Source organism: Oncorhynchus mykiss, chromosome 8 (assembly GCF_057628025.1).
Source record: "Oncorhynchus mykiss isolate SJ-2025 chromosome 8, ASM5762802v1, whole genome shotgun sequence".
In the NCBI taxonomy this organism is placed as follows: Eukaryota; Metazoa; Chordata; class Actinopteri; order Salmoniformes; family Salmonidae; genus Oncorhynchus; species Oncorhynchus mykiss.
In genome coordinates, this window is record NC_143029.1 from 52,471,722 (window position 1) to 52,485,301 (window position 13,580).

At 43.9% G+C, this 13,580-nt stretch overlaps 2 long non-coding RNA genes across 2 annotated transcripts; both read left to right on the forward strand.

Moving 5' to 3' along the window:
* Positions 1–2,626: 2,626 nt before the first annotated feature.
* LOC149981685 (uncharacterized) lies at positions 2,627–5,759 on the forward strand. Its single transcript, XR_016482429.1, has 3 exons — positions 2,627–4,799; positions 5,113–5,171; positions 5,249–5,759. It is a non-coding gene; the product is annotated as an uncharacterized LOC149981685 (long non-coding RNA).
* Positions 5,760–6,116: 357 nt separating this feature from the next.
* LOC149981686 (uncharacterized) lies at positions 6,117–13,368 on the forward strand. The gene is made up of 3 exons (XR_016482428.1): positions 6,117–7,688; positions 12,923–13,105; positions 13,208–13,368. It is a non-coding gene; the product is annotated as an uncharacterized LOC149981686 (long non-coding RNA).
* Positions 13,369–13,580: the final 212 nt, after the last annotated feature.

The following is a 13,580-nucleotide window of genomic DNA, read 5'->3' on the forward strand; positions in this document are numbered from 1 at the left end:
GTCAGCACCTCCACATATAACACTTTTTTCTGGGTGTGCGCCAGCTCATGTTTTTTATTCAAAAATGGAGCCCTATGAGCCAGGGCCCATAGGACTCTGGTCAAAAGTAGTGCATTTTACAGGGAAAAGTTGCAGGGAATAGGGTGCCCTTTGGGACTCATTCCACCTGTTGAGCCCCACCCTGCCTATTGTAAACCATTTCTCCATCCCATTCCCTCAGTTAAGCAAATTAAGGGGAGCGACTGTGACTATTAATAGATGTAATAAATTACTTTTCCTATCAATTACTTTATTTGATCAACTTCCTTTACCTTGTGTCACCTTTACCTTCCTTTACCTTGTGTCACCTTTACCTTCCTTTACCTTGTGTCACCTTTACCTTCCTTTACCTTGTGTCACTTTTAAAGGTTTAATAAAACCTTCATTCAGCCAAGACATTTTCATTGTTGGAATATTCAACAGAGTGAACAGTGAACAGTCAATGAGATGAATTAGCGGCCGTTCAGCCTTGGTGTGGGATAACTGATAACTGACAAAATAACTCCTCCTTAGGAAATCATTGGGGAAACAAGTCACACTTCCAGTTTGCACAAATCTTTATTTGACTTGCTGTAAAACAGAGATGCAGACCACATACATTGTTTGAATATGTCTTCATTGTGTCTTAATTGAAAATGAAAGCATAGTCTTCCTTTATTTACCATTCCAATAAGGAACGAGGTCAGGTGGGATTGGGCCAGGCACGTCCAGGTGTCAGACCAGGGTGTCCTCAGTTGCGGTTTAAGAGCCTCAGGCCCTCCGGTAATATGAAGGGGAGACAGAGAAAGAGTACATACTGTATTAGGGTTAGCGAGAGCATGGCTAAGAGCATAGTACACCGCGTTCTCTGGGGGTAGAGAATAATCAGTAGTGTTGCTGTGGACACTGGACAATCTGACTAACAAACACCTGTTTGACCTCGCTATGATAAATTAGGCCTACTTAAGTTACTTTTCTGAGTCAATTCAGATAGCATTCAATGCCCTGCATTTGCATTAACCATGACAGCCAGCGTAAATAAATAGATGTTCTGTCCAGTGGAGGCTGCTGAGGGGAGGATGGTTCATAATAATGGCCGGAAGGAGCAAATTGAATGGGATACCATTCCACTAATTCCACTCCAGCCATTACCATGAGCCCGTCCTCCCCAATTAAGGTCCCACCAACCTCCTGTGGTGCATAAAGATAATCAGCTTCTGAGTCTGTGAATCCTTTCCCCTTATGTATTGTTCATGTCAGCCAGGCCCATCCTTTCAAAGACACACCATTGATTTCAAATAAAATCCAATGTATTTGTCACATAACGCATAGTTAGCAGATGTTAATGCGAGTGTAGCAAAATGCTTGTGCTTCTAGTTCCGACAATGCAGTAATAACCAACGAGTAATCTAACCTAACATTTCCAAAACTACTACCTTATACACACAAGTGTAAAGGGATAAAGAATATGTACATAAAGATATATGAATGAGTGATGGTACAGAACGGCATAGGCAAGATGCAGTAGATGGTATCGAGTACAGTATATACATATACATATGAGATGAGTAATGTAGGGTATGTAAACATTATATTAAGTAGCATTGTTTAAAGTGGCTCGTGATATATTTGACATCAATTGCCATCAATTCCCATTATTAAAGTGGCTGGAGTTGAGTCAGTGTGTTGGCAGCAGCAACTCAATGTTAGTGGTGGCTGTTTAACAGTCTGATGGCCTTGAGATAGAAGCTGTTTTTCAGTCTCTCGGTCCCAGCTTTGATGCACCTGTACTGACCTCGCCTTCTGGATGATAGCGGGGTGAACAGGCAGTGGCTCGGATTTCAATCTCGAGTTAAGTAAAACAAAGGAGTCTATTGCGCCAGTCCTTGTTTTGTTTTCACTTATTGTTACCTGGTAAATAACCAACAGTCATGGATAGCCACAAGGATAATAAGGTGAGGAAACAGTCCATGTCAGCCAGGCCTATTTTTTTTTTTAGAAGAAACACCTTATATTTCCATTTCTAATTGAGTAAAATCATTTATTTTGTTCTGTTCACAAGATAATTCAGAACGTTGCGGTAAACAGTGCCATACTCTGAATGTTCTATTCTCAGCCAGAAAACAATTGAATTCTCTCTCTCTCTCTTTGAGCAAAATAATTTGTTTTGTTGTGATCACAAGAAAATCCTAAGAACAGAGGGAAAGAGCGCCACAGTCACGCAGACAAGTCGGGATGTTCAATCATAAAGGGAGAACAATACATTTCCCTGACTGATATTGCTGCTACTTAGAAATACTAGAACAATTCATTTCCCTGACTGATATGGCTGCTACTTAGAAATACTAGAACAATACATTTCCCTGACTGATATGGCTGCTACTTAGAAATACTAGAACAGTACATTTCCCTGACTGATATGGCTGCTACTTAGAAATACTAGAACAATACATTGATAGATGACATTCACTGCTATAAACCAGTCTCCCATGTAAATCGCATAGTTTACACAGACCCACCACGGTCGCTTCTACTGAGACGCCTGAAACCTGTAGAGCCAGCTGAGGCGCGGGAACCAGTCGAACCGGCTGAGGCATGGGAGCCCGACGAGTCGGCTGAGGCATGGGAGCCCGACGGGTCGGCTGAGGCATGGGAGCCCGACGAGTCGGCTGAGGTATGGGAGCCCGACGAGTCGGCTGAGGCATGGGAGCCCGACGGGTCGGCTGAGGCATGGGAGCCCGACCGGTCGGCTGAGGCATGGGAGCCCGACGGGTCGGCTGAGGCATGGGAGCCCGACGGGTCGGCTGAGGCATGGGAGCCCGACGAGTCGGCTGAGGCATGGGAGCCCGACCGGTCGGCTGAGGCATGGGAGCCCGACGGGTCGGCTGAGGCATGGGAGCCCGACGAGCCGGCTGAGGCACGGAAGCCTGACGAGCTAGCTGAGGCATCCCCTGTAACTTCGGCAATGAAAGCCTGATGAGCCAGCCAAGGCTTGAGAACCTGTCGAGCCAGCTGAGGCACGGAAGCCTGACGAGCTACCTGGAGCAGGAGTAGTAGACAATGATGCTGCTATATATAAGCCTTTTAGGCTTATATACAGGGATGCAAACTTGTCACTCTTCTGCGAAATTCGCAGTTTTGATCTTAAAATAGGTCATCCACGTGAATCGTGTCAATCCATTATTTTTTTTAACGCTTTGGGTGGGGTGGGTCTGACAAACGTGTGCAGACGGAGAGCTAAAATACTTTCTCCCTGTGTGATCACTACCTTCTCTCTCGAAATGAATGACTGAGCACAGAATGCATCCCTACGCGTCCTACAAATAGAACATCAAACAGAGTTCAGAGCCGTGATATCAGATATGTCATATCAGAATGAGCGCTTCAGCCAATATTATGTGTGACAGCTGTGAGCAGCCAGCCGCATCCCCAAAGCAGCCCTACTCAGCTGCTTCTCTCCATCAGTTTTTAAATGTTTTTTAGCTGTGATTGTGAGCTGGGGTGTGCAGGCAGTGATGGGGTTTCTTTTGTTACATTTGTTTAATTATTGGAGCGGCTCGCAGCGTGAGCGAAGTGGATTCATACAGTATCTTTTCATTCTCTTATGTAAGAAGAAGCAGCCTCTGAGTGTCAATGCCATAGTCAGTATCTGGTGTGCCCACCAGCTGCATTAAGTACTGCAGTGCATCTCCTCCTCATGGCCTGCACCAGATTTGCCAGTTGCTGCTGTGAGATGTTACCCAACTCTTCCACCAAGGCACCTGCAAGTTCCCGGACATTTCTGAGTGGAATGGCCCTAGCCCTCACCCTCCGATCCAACAGGTCCCAGACATGCTCAATGGATTGAGATCCGGGCTCTTTGCTGGCCATGGCAGAACACTGACATTCCTGTCTTGCAGGAAATCACGCAAAGAACAAGCAGTATGGCTGGTGGCATTGTCATGCTGGAGGGTCATGTCAGGATGAGCCTGCAGGAAGTGTACCACTTGAGGGAGGAGGATGTCTTCCGTGTAACGCACAGCGTCGAGATTGCCTACAATGACAACAAGCTCAGTCCAATGATGCTGTGACACACACCCCCAGACCATGACGGACCCTCCACCTCCAAATCGATCCTGCTCCAGAGTACAGGCTTCGGTGTAACGCTCATTCCTTCGACGATAAACAAAAAAACATTACACGTGGTCTGCCACTGCGAGGACTATGAGCTGTCCGTCCTGTCTCCCTGTAGCGCTGTCTTAGGCGTCTCACAGTACGAACATTGAAATGTATTTCCCTGGCCACATCTGAAGTCCTCATGCCTCCTTGCAGCATGCCTAAGGCACATTCACGCAGATGAGCAGGGACCCTGGGCATCTTTCTTTTGGTGTTTTTCAGAGTCAGTAGAAAGGCCTCTTTAGTGTGTGCGTGTGTGTGTGCGTGTGTGCGTGTGTGTGTGCGTGTGTGCGTGTTTGTGTGTGTGTGAGAGAGAGAGTGTGCGTGTGAGTGCGCTTGCTTAATATTTATGCAGGTGAAACCCAACAGGCACAAAACGTACTTGGCAGCAACTGAAGATGAAACTGAAGATGTGCTTATTATACATTTAAAATCTGACCTCCATTATAGCCAACAGAAAAAGGCTGATGGCTGAAAAACAGGTGGGGGTCCACCACCACCAGCACTAACAGAGGCTGAAGAAAAGGCCCTCAGTGAAAACAGTGGGCAACCTATTGCTCAAGGCATCTCTGGAGGAAGCTCATCTGACCCAACAACCCCCCAGGACACAAGGGAGGTCATAAGAGGTCAGTTATTCAAATTCATGATATATGTACATTCATTCTTTTGCCAGTGTTACCTCAGTGATGCCCACCCATCCATCTTAAACACAACATGGCACATTGATTTTCTTGTAGCGGTACAATTCTTTGTAATTGACTGCTGTTACTTTTTCAGACTCTTAGTTGTCCTTCAGACATCATAATCTATTTTAAGGTGACTCAGAGTTATATATTTGAAAAATTGTGATGTGGCCTGCACACTGTTGTAAAAACAAAATTCAAATTAGGTGGGGCAAAGTTCTAATTCAACTGTCTAATATTCTTCATCTTCTACCAGTTACTGATGGTGTAATCTGTCTGGAAAAACCTTCTACCATAACAGACCTCCATGCAGTTGTAAGTACTCTTAATACTCCACAGATTTGTCATAATGGGTTAGAGTAGAACACCACAATTGTTCATTTTCATTACAGGAGAATGATGAAGACACCTTGTCAGCCGCCACAGAGAGGGAAGATACAGAGAGGTCTATTGAGGTTTACACCTTAAAAATAACCTCTAACAGTTGACGATAGTGTTGTACAATAACAAAATGTGCACCTTCTTTTTCTTTAACCGAGCAATGCTGGAAATTACAACGAGGAAGAGGGTCCATCCACCTCCACAGCACAAATTAAGTAAGTAAGATGTTGTTCAGCATTGGCCCATGACTTACAATGAAACAAAGTAGACCTGGCACTGTGAAATTCAATGTCATTTTTTGTGTGTCCCTATAGCACCCTGTGACACAGCTGTACGATGTGTACTTAGAGAAACACATTGAAAACATGTCGTTTAGAAATTGAACACATGAGGCTGCAGATGCAGACAATAAAAATAGAAATACAACCGCTAGAACATCAGTTAAAAGGTGGGCGATTACTGTATTAAATACTGTACTGCATTTGTGCTTGAAGGGAATAAAGAAGACTTCATAAAAAGAAAGGCATATTGTCTTTATTTGACACTGGGGAGGTCATGGGTCAATCAGAAATGATGGTAGCATATTGTGTCTCTGACTGCTCTTCCACCTGGTGCGTCAGCGGGGACGCTCAGGATCGCTATCAGGATCCTTCACTGGTTGAGGAGGACATTGACCTCCTCCTAATGTGGCAATGTGGTGGAGAATCGGGCTGGCAGGGGTACCCTCTGTCACCGAGCAGGTAACCATCCAACTCTCTTATGATAATACGAGGATACAGTTGAAATGCAGTTACAGTTACAGGAAACAAAATATTGATTATAATAGCATATTATATATATAGCTATATATATATATATATATATATATATATATATATATATATATACTATATAGCTATATATATAAACTCACCACTGGCAAATCTAGCACTCAGTGTGCACTCAAGAAAAATGTGTGAGTCATGCACAGACCCAGGCCACTTTGTTTCTATGTTGCTGATGGTATGGGCTGCACCACATATTATCTTCACAGTGTAGAACAGTAATTAGCTGCAGTAGCTGTATTGTGAAGTGTCTTTCATTTGGAATGCCAAAGGCTACTATTCAGGCCTACCTGCACATTAATGCTGTGGGTCTGTGACTTGGGAACACCACAAAAGTGTACAGTAAATGTTTCAGTGCAAGAGTCACATTTCTGACAGCCCGACAGATGGTTGCCTTGGAAAATATGCTCAACATTGGCAAAAAAAAAAACGAAGTGCAACACAAAGAATTTGTTCTGAACTGAGAGCATGTCCACTATGTTTCATATGAACGATATGAGGGATGAGAATATTGTTCAGATGAATGATCGATTGTGCAGGAAAACTGAAACGCTCCAACAGATAATCGTCAGGGAATGATAAAACATCCAAGCGGGGTCTGATCACCCTCTCTAGAAAGAGATTTATGCAGACTTATTTGTGCTTCAATATCAACTGGCTCTTCAAGAAAAGGACACGCCATGTCTGACACCTCCTTCAGTCTGCAATCTTCAGCTAAAGAGGAGGAGAAACTCAGGGTTAGTTGAAGAAAACCTGCCAGTGAGCAGGTTAGCTTCACAGAGTGTGTTGCCATAGTAACTGACTCAGAGTTAGGCTGAACTGGCTTTGTGAAACCGAAAACACAGAGTTTCCTTCAACTTTGAGTCAAATAACTCTGAGTTTTCACTAAACCCACTTTCTGAAACAGGGCCCTGGCCATGTGGTGCCAGGACAACAACCTCTCCCTCAACATGATCAAGACAAAGGAGATGATTGTGGACTGCAGGAAGCACGTCCCCATTATCATCAACGGGGCTGTAGTGGAGCAGGTTGAGAGCTTCAAGTTCCTAGGTGTCCACATCAACAACAAACTATCATGGTCCAAACATACCAAGACAGTTGTGAAGTGGGCACGACAAAGCCTATTCTCCCCCGTCTTTTACACTGCTGCTACTCTCTGTTTAGTCACTTTAACTTTACCTACATGCACATATTACCTCAATTACCTCGACTAACCGGTGCCCCCACACATTGACTCTGTACCGGAACCCCTTGTACATAGCCTCACTATTGTTATTTTACTGCTGCTCTTTAATTATTTATTTTAATTTTAACTTTTTACTTGTAAGTAAGCATTTCACTGTTGTATTCGGTGCATGTGACAAATAACATTTGATTTATTCCACCCACACGAGTTGCTGACACCAGGTGGTGGGATTGGTGGAGATTGGTGCCATCTGACGGATATATTGGACCAGGGTCGGTGAGGAACCGGGAGTGATTGAAGGAGATCAGCTGGAGCTTGCCACGGAGTCTTGTTCTGTGTGCACACAGGCAGCAACGAACATGGAGACCTCAGGAACCATTGTGGGCCACCAAAAAATGTTGTCGGACGAAAGCCCAGGTCCAACGGGTGCCAGGATGACAGGTGAGTTTCGAGGAATGTGCTCATTCCAGAACCGGAGAGCGGGCAGAGTCCGGGACAAACATCCGGTTAGTCGGGTTTCCCGGGGAGTGCAGAGAGGGGGGAAGCATGGGTGCTGACTGCCTGGCTTTCATTTCAGTGACTGTTAGTAGGTTCATTGTGTTACTATCGTTATTGTTCTACACAGTTTCTATCTGGTTTCAGTCATTTTAGTATTTTTTTGTTGTTGAATAATATGATATACACTACACTGAGTGTACAGAACATTACGAACACCTGTTCTTTCCATGACATAGACTGACCCGATGAATCCATGTGAAAGCTAAAATCCCTTATTGATGTCACTTGTTAAAATCCACTTCAATCAGTGTAGACGAAGGGGAGGAGACAGGTTAAATAAAGTTTTTTTTAAGCCTTGAGACAATTAAGACATGGATTGTGTATGTGTGCCATTCAGAGGGTGAATGGGCAAGACAAAATATTGAAGTGCCTTTGAATGGAATATGGTAGTAAATACCAGGTGCACCGGTTTGAGTGTATCAAGAACTGCAATGCTGCTGGGTTTTTCCCACTCAACAGTTTGAATCAAGAATGGTCCACCACCCAAATTACATCCAGCCAACATGACACAAATGTGGAACGCATTAGGGTCAACATGGTCCAGCATCCCTGTGGAACATTTTCTACACCTTGTAGAGTCCATAGCCAACAAAATGAGGCTGTTCTGAGGGAAAAAGGAGTTCCTAATGTTTTGTACACTGTACGTATATGGATGAACGATGGCCGGGCGGCATAGGCAAGGTGCAATAGAGGGCATAAAATATAGTATATGCATGTGATACGAGTACTATAAGATATGTAAACATTATTAAAGTGGGACTATTTAGAGTGGCAATGTACAGCAATGTACAGTATATCACAAAAGTGAGTACACCCCTCACATTTTTGTAAATATTTGAGTATATCTTTTCATGTGACAACACTGAAGAAAGGACACTTTGCTACAATGTAAAGTAGTGAGTGTACAACTTGTATAACAGTGTAAATTTGCTGTCCCCTCAAAATAACTCAACATACAGCCATTAATGTCTAAACCACTGGCAACAAAAGTGAGTATACCCCTAAGTGAAAATGTCCAAATTGGGCCCAATTAGCCATTTTCCCTCCCCGGTGTCATGTGACTCGTTAGTGTTACACATGTCTCAGGTGTGAATGGGGAGCAGGTGTGTTACATTTGGTGTCATCGCTCTCACACTCCCTCATACTGACTGGTCACTGGAAGTTCAACATGGCACCTCATGGCAAAGAACTCGCTGAGGATCTGAAAAAAGCAATTGTTGCACTACATAAAGATGGCCTGGGCTATAAGAAGATTGCCAAGAACCTGAAACTGAGCTGCAGCATGGTGGCCAAGACCATACAGCGGTTTAATGTGCTTCAACACCTGCATTGCTTGCTGTTTGGGGTTTTAGGCTGGGTTTCTGTCCAGCACTTTGAGATATCAGCTGATGTACGAAGGGCTATATAAATAAATAAATTTGATTTGATTTAACTGGACAGGTTCCACTCAGAACAGGCCTCGCCATGGTCGACCAAAGAAGTTGAGTGCACGTGCTCAGCATCATACCCAGAGGTAGACGACGTATGAGTGCTGCCAGCATTTCTGCAAAGGTTGAAGGGGTGGGGGGTCAGCCTGTCAGTGCTCAGACCATACGCCGTACACTGCATCAAATTGGTCTGCATGGCTGTCGTCCCAGAAGGAAGCCTCTTCTAAAGATGATGCACAAGAAAGCCCGCAAACAGTTTGCTGAAGACAAGCAGACGAAGGACATGGATTACTAGAACCATGTCCTGTGGCCTGATGAGACCAAGATAGACTTATTTCGTTCAGATGGTATCAAGCGTGTGTGGCGGAAACCAGGTGAGGAGTACAAAGACAAGTGTGTCTTGCCTACAGTCAAGCATGGTGGTGGGAGTGTCATGGTCTGGGGCTGCATGAGTGCTGCCGGCACTGGGGAGCTACAGTTCATTGAGGGAACCATGAATGCCAACATGTACTGTGACATACTGAAGGCATGATCCCCTCCCTTCGGAGACTGGGCCGCAGAGCAGAATTCCAAGATGATAACGACCCCAAACAAACTCGTCAGTCTATTCTTGTTTTGAGAAATGAAGGCTATTCCATGCGAGAAATTGCCAAGAAACTGAAAATCTCGTACAACGCTGTGTATTATTCCCTTCACAGAACAGCGCAAATTGGCTCTAACCAGAATAGAAAGAGGAGTGGGAGGCCCCGATGCACAACGGAGCAAGAGGACAAGTCCTCAACTGGCAGCTTCATTAAACAGTACAGTCTCAACGTCAACAACATTAAACAGTCTCAACGTCAACAGTGGAGAGGCGACTCTGGGATGCTGTCCTTCTAGGCAGAGTTCCTCTGTCCAGTGTCTGTGTTATTTTGCCCATCTTAATCTTTTCTTTTTATTGGCCAATCTGAGATTGCACGCACTCAATTCTTCATTGCTGCCACTTGCTTGCTAGCTGATATTTCTGATCACGTTAGGCTGCGTTTCATTTTATTTTTATGTCGATGTGATCACAGGGATGGCAGTAGTAATGTCTGCAGTTTTCGGGTTTGGCTATTGGTTTCAAGTGTATTAGTCTGTAAATAAATCTCTTTACCAAAATTCGTCATCTCTCCCATGTCTTATTTGACTCATAGTTGTTCTGAAATGTTTATTTTCTGCCTACATTTTACTCCCTGCTCTATGTTTAATATAACACAAATACATTAGTTATTCATTTCGGTTGCCTATCCTGACGTTAAGATTGTTCAATAGAAAGTATTTGACCCCCCACCCCCCCCCCCCCCTTCTATCTTGGGACTGCAGGGCCTGGCACACTCATGAATCATTTTGGTAGCTCATGTTGACCAGTAGAGAGGGCCAGTCACAAAATTAAGGAAATTAGAAGGGGGGGGGGGGGGGGGGGGGGTCGGCATGGCTATTTTGTTGCCTGCCGAACCCCCCCTTCTATTTTGGGATTGCAAGGCCTGGCACACTTCAGAATCATTTTTGATGATCTATCATGCCCTCTGATGTATGCCACATTAAGTATTAGACTCTAGTCACAAAAGGAATTGGTTATTTCAGAAATAATAGAGCCCTCTACAGTTCTCTCTACCAATCCCTCAACCCCCCCATCCCTTCGTGCGTTTTCCTCTTGTCTTTTCCTAAAAAAAAAATTTACACTTTTTCTGTCTTAATTTTTAAGAATGTAGGTACAGTAGTAATAATAAAATAATGATAACAATAATAAATCTGGACGAAATATAGTTCAAATATATAAGTCAACATATCCATAATCACAGTAAACTGTTATAATAATAGATTTTAAAAAAATAAACGAAAAAAAATAATAAATGTGTAATAGTTTAGTAAACAACACTACAACTGAATGTGCCTCCATGAAGAATCCCCTCCCCAATAGGTCCCTTCGCCCTCAATAGGACAGCCCCAGAACCTCCACCATCCTCATCAACCCTCAATAGGACACCCCTAGCACCTCCACCATCCCCATCAACCCTCAATAGGATATCCCCAGCACCTCCACCATCCCCATCAACCCTCAATAGGACACCCCCAGCACCTCCACCTTCCCCATCAACCCTCAATAGGACACCCCCAGCACCTCCACCATCCCCATCAACCCTCAATAGGACATCCCCAGCACCTCCACCATCCCCATCAACCCTCAATAGGATACCCCCAGCACCTCCACCATCCCCATCAACCCTCAATAGGACACCCCCAGCACCTCCACCATCCCCATCAACCGTCAATAAGACACCCCCAGCACCTCCACCATCCCCCTCAACCACAAAACACAATAATGACAATAATAATAGAAATTAAAATACAACAAATATATACTAAGATATATATACACATACACACACATGTACAGTACATATACATAAACATATTCACAGGATACTCAACTTATTTCTTATCTCTTTTCCTACATTAGATATATACAGGTGACATTTCCACCTGGATGACAGCACATAATCACCAAGACGGAGATGCTCTTCATCCGAGGGAATGCCTGCCCATTCTCAGTTGTTAGATAATCCGAGATGATCACATGTCATTTACATTCTAGCCCTTGTCAGCTCCAGCTTTGACTACTTCAACTCACACCCTGCTGCAATCCTTGCATTCTCAGATTCTCCTCCACTGTTTTGCACCCTGGACGTGCTCCCTATTGCAGCTCACATTATGTTCAGGATTCTAATTCTAGCCTATCGGGCCAGAAAATTACAAGCTCCTTAATACCTCTCGACCTGGATAAAGTGCTGTACTGTTGTTGTCGTCACGCCCTGACCTGAGAGAGCTGTTTTATGTCTCTATTTTGGTTTGGGCATTCTATGTTCTGATTTTCTACGTTTTCTATTTCTTTGTGTTTGGCCGGGTATGGTTCTCAATCAGGGACAGCTGTCTATCGTTGTCTCTGATTGGGAATCATACTTAGGCAGCCTTTTTCCCTGTTGGTTTTGTGGGAAGTTATCTATGTTAGTGGCACTAATGCCCTGTTAAGCTTCACGGCCGTTTTGTATTGTTTATTGTTTGCGACATTAAAAATGAAGTACTATACGCTCACCACGCTGCGCTTTGGTCCACTTCTTCTGATGGTCTCGACCATTGTTCTTTCTCTGTGATCTACAATTGTGGCGTTCTTGGTGTTGACTTCTCTTTAAGGATTCAGTGGACAATCACCAAGACTTCTCTGTGTACTCTTGCCTAATTGGTTGAATGAGTTGAGCTGCAGGCATAATAACTGCAAAGTCCCTTGCTGTTTGTAAATGCTGATTGTACTGAATGTGATTTACTTTTGTTCTAGGAATACACTTCTACCTGTTGCTCTATGTTTATAATAAAAACATTTGTTGTTTGTGCTTTTACTCTAGCAGTGAACAGGTTAGGTAGCAGTTTTCTACTTATTGTATTGCATATAATGTACTGTATGTGTTACATTTTAGAATATGGTAGATTCCATCATGTAAAACGACATCTCCCATAACATGTATTTATGGTTTCAGCATATACTGCACAAATGTATAACTTTAAAATACATTTGATTTGCTAAAGGTACATTGATTCTCCCCTGTCCTTATTTCTAAATTGTCACGAATCCTGTTTCCTGAGTCTGTTTTTTGCCTATGTTCTGTCCTGGAGAGTTTTTTCCGGCATCCTGGAACGCACCCTGTCTGGTTGCCGGGCAATGTAGCCAGTTGGGGTTTCTGATTACCCGCACCTGTATCCCATCAGCTATCTGCACACCTGGTCCTGATCATCATCTCTCTTCTTCATAAGCCCGGACCTGACATCCATTCCCTGCCGGATCGTTAGCCATGAACAGTATGTTGTGCCAGAGTATCAGCCTCAAGTTGGATAGAATTTGTTTTGTTGTTTGTGACGTATTGCTTGCCTTGAACTTACCTCCGTTTGTTCTGTCTTCAGTTACTCACCCGGATCATTTACCCCATTCCCGCCTGGTCGTCGGAGGATTCCGCTTCCCCATTGGATCCACCTATTTACTCCCATCAACTCACCACCGCTACCCGCTACGCCACCTGGATATATCTACCCATTCACATTCACTTGTAAATAAATACTTACCTTCTTCCTACTCTCCTTGTCCTGGTCTGCTTCTGGGTTCGATTTTGAAGAAACGTGACATACATTTAGTTACCTCAAATGACACAACAGGTTTGGTTTGTCTGTTTAGTCATAACATATGGTATTGTCTTGCCTCACAGATATCATGATTGAAAATAAAGACAGAATGAACTGATTTATTTTCCATCACTGTGGCTTGTCCAAAATCCAACAT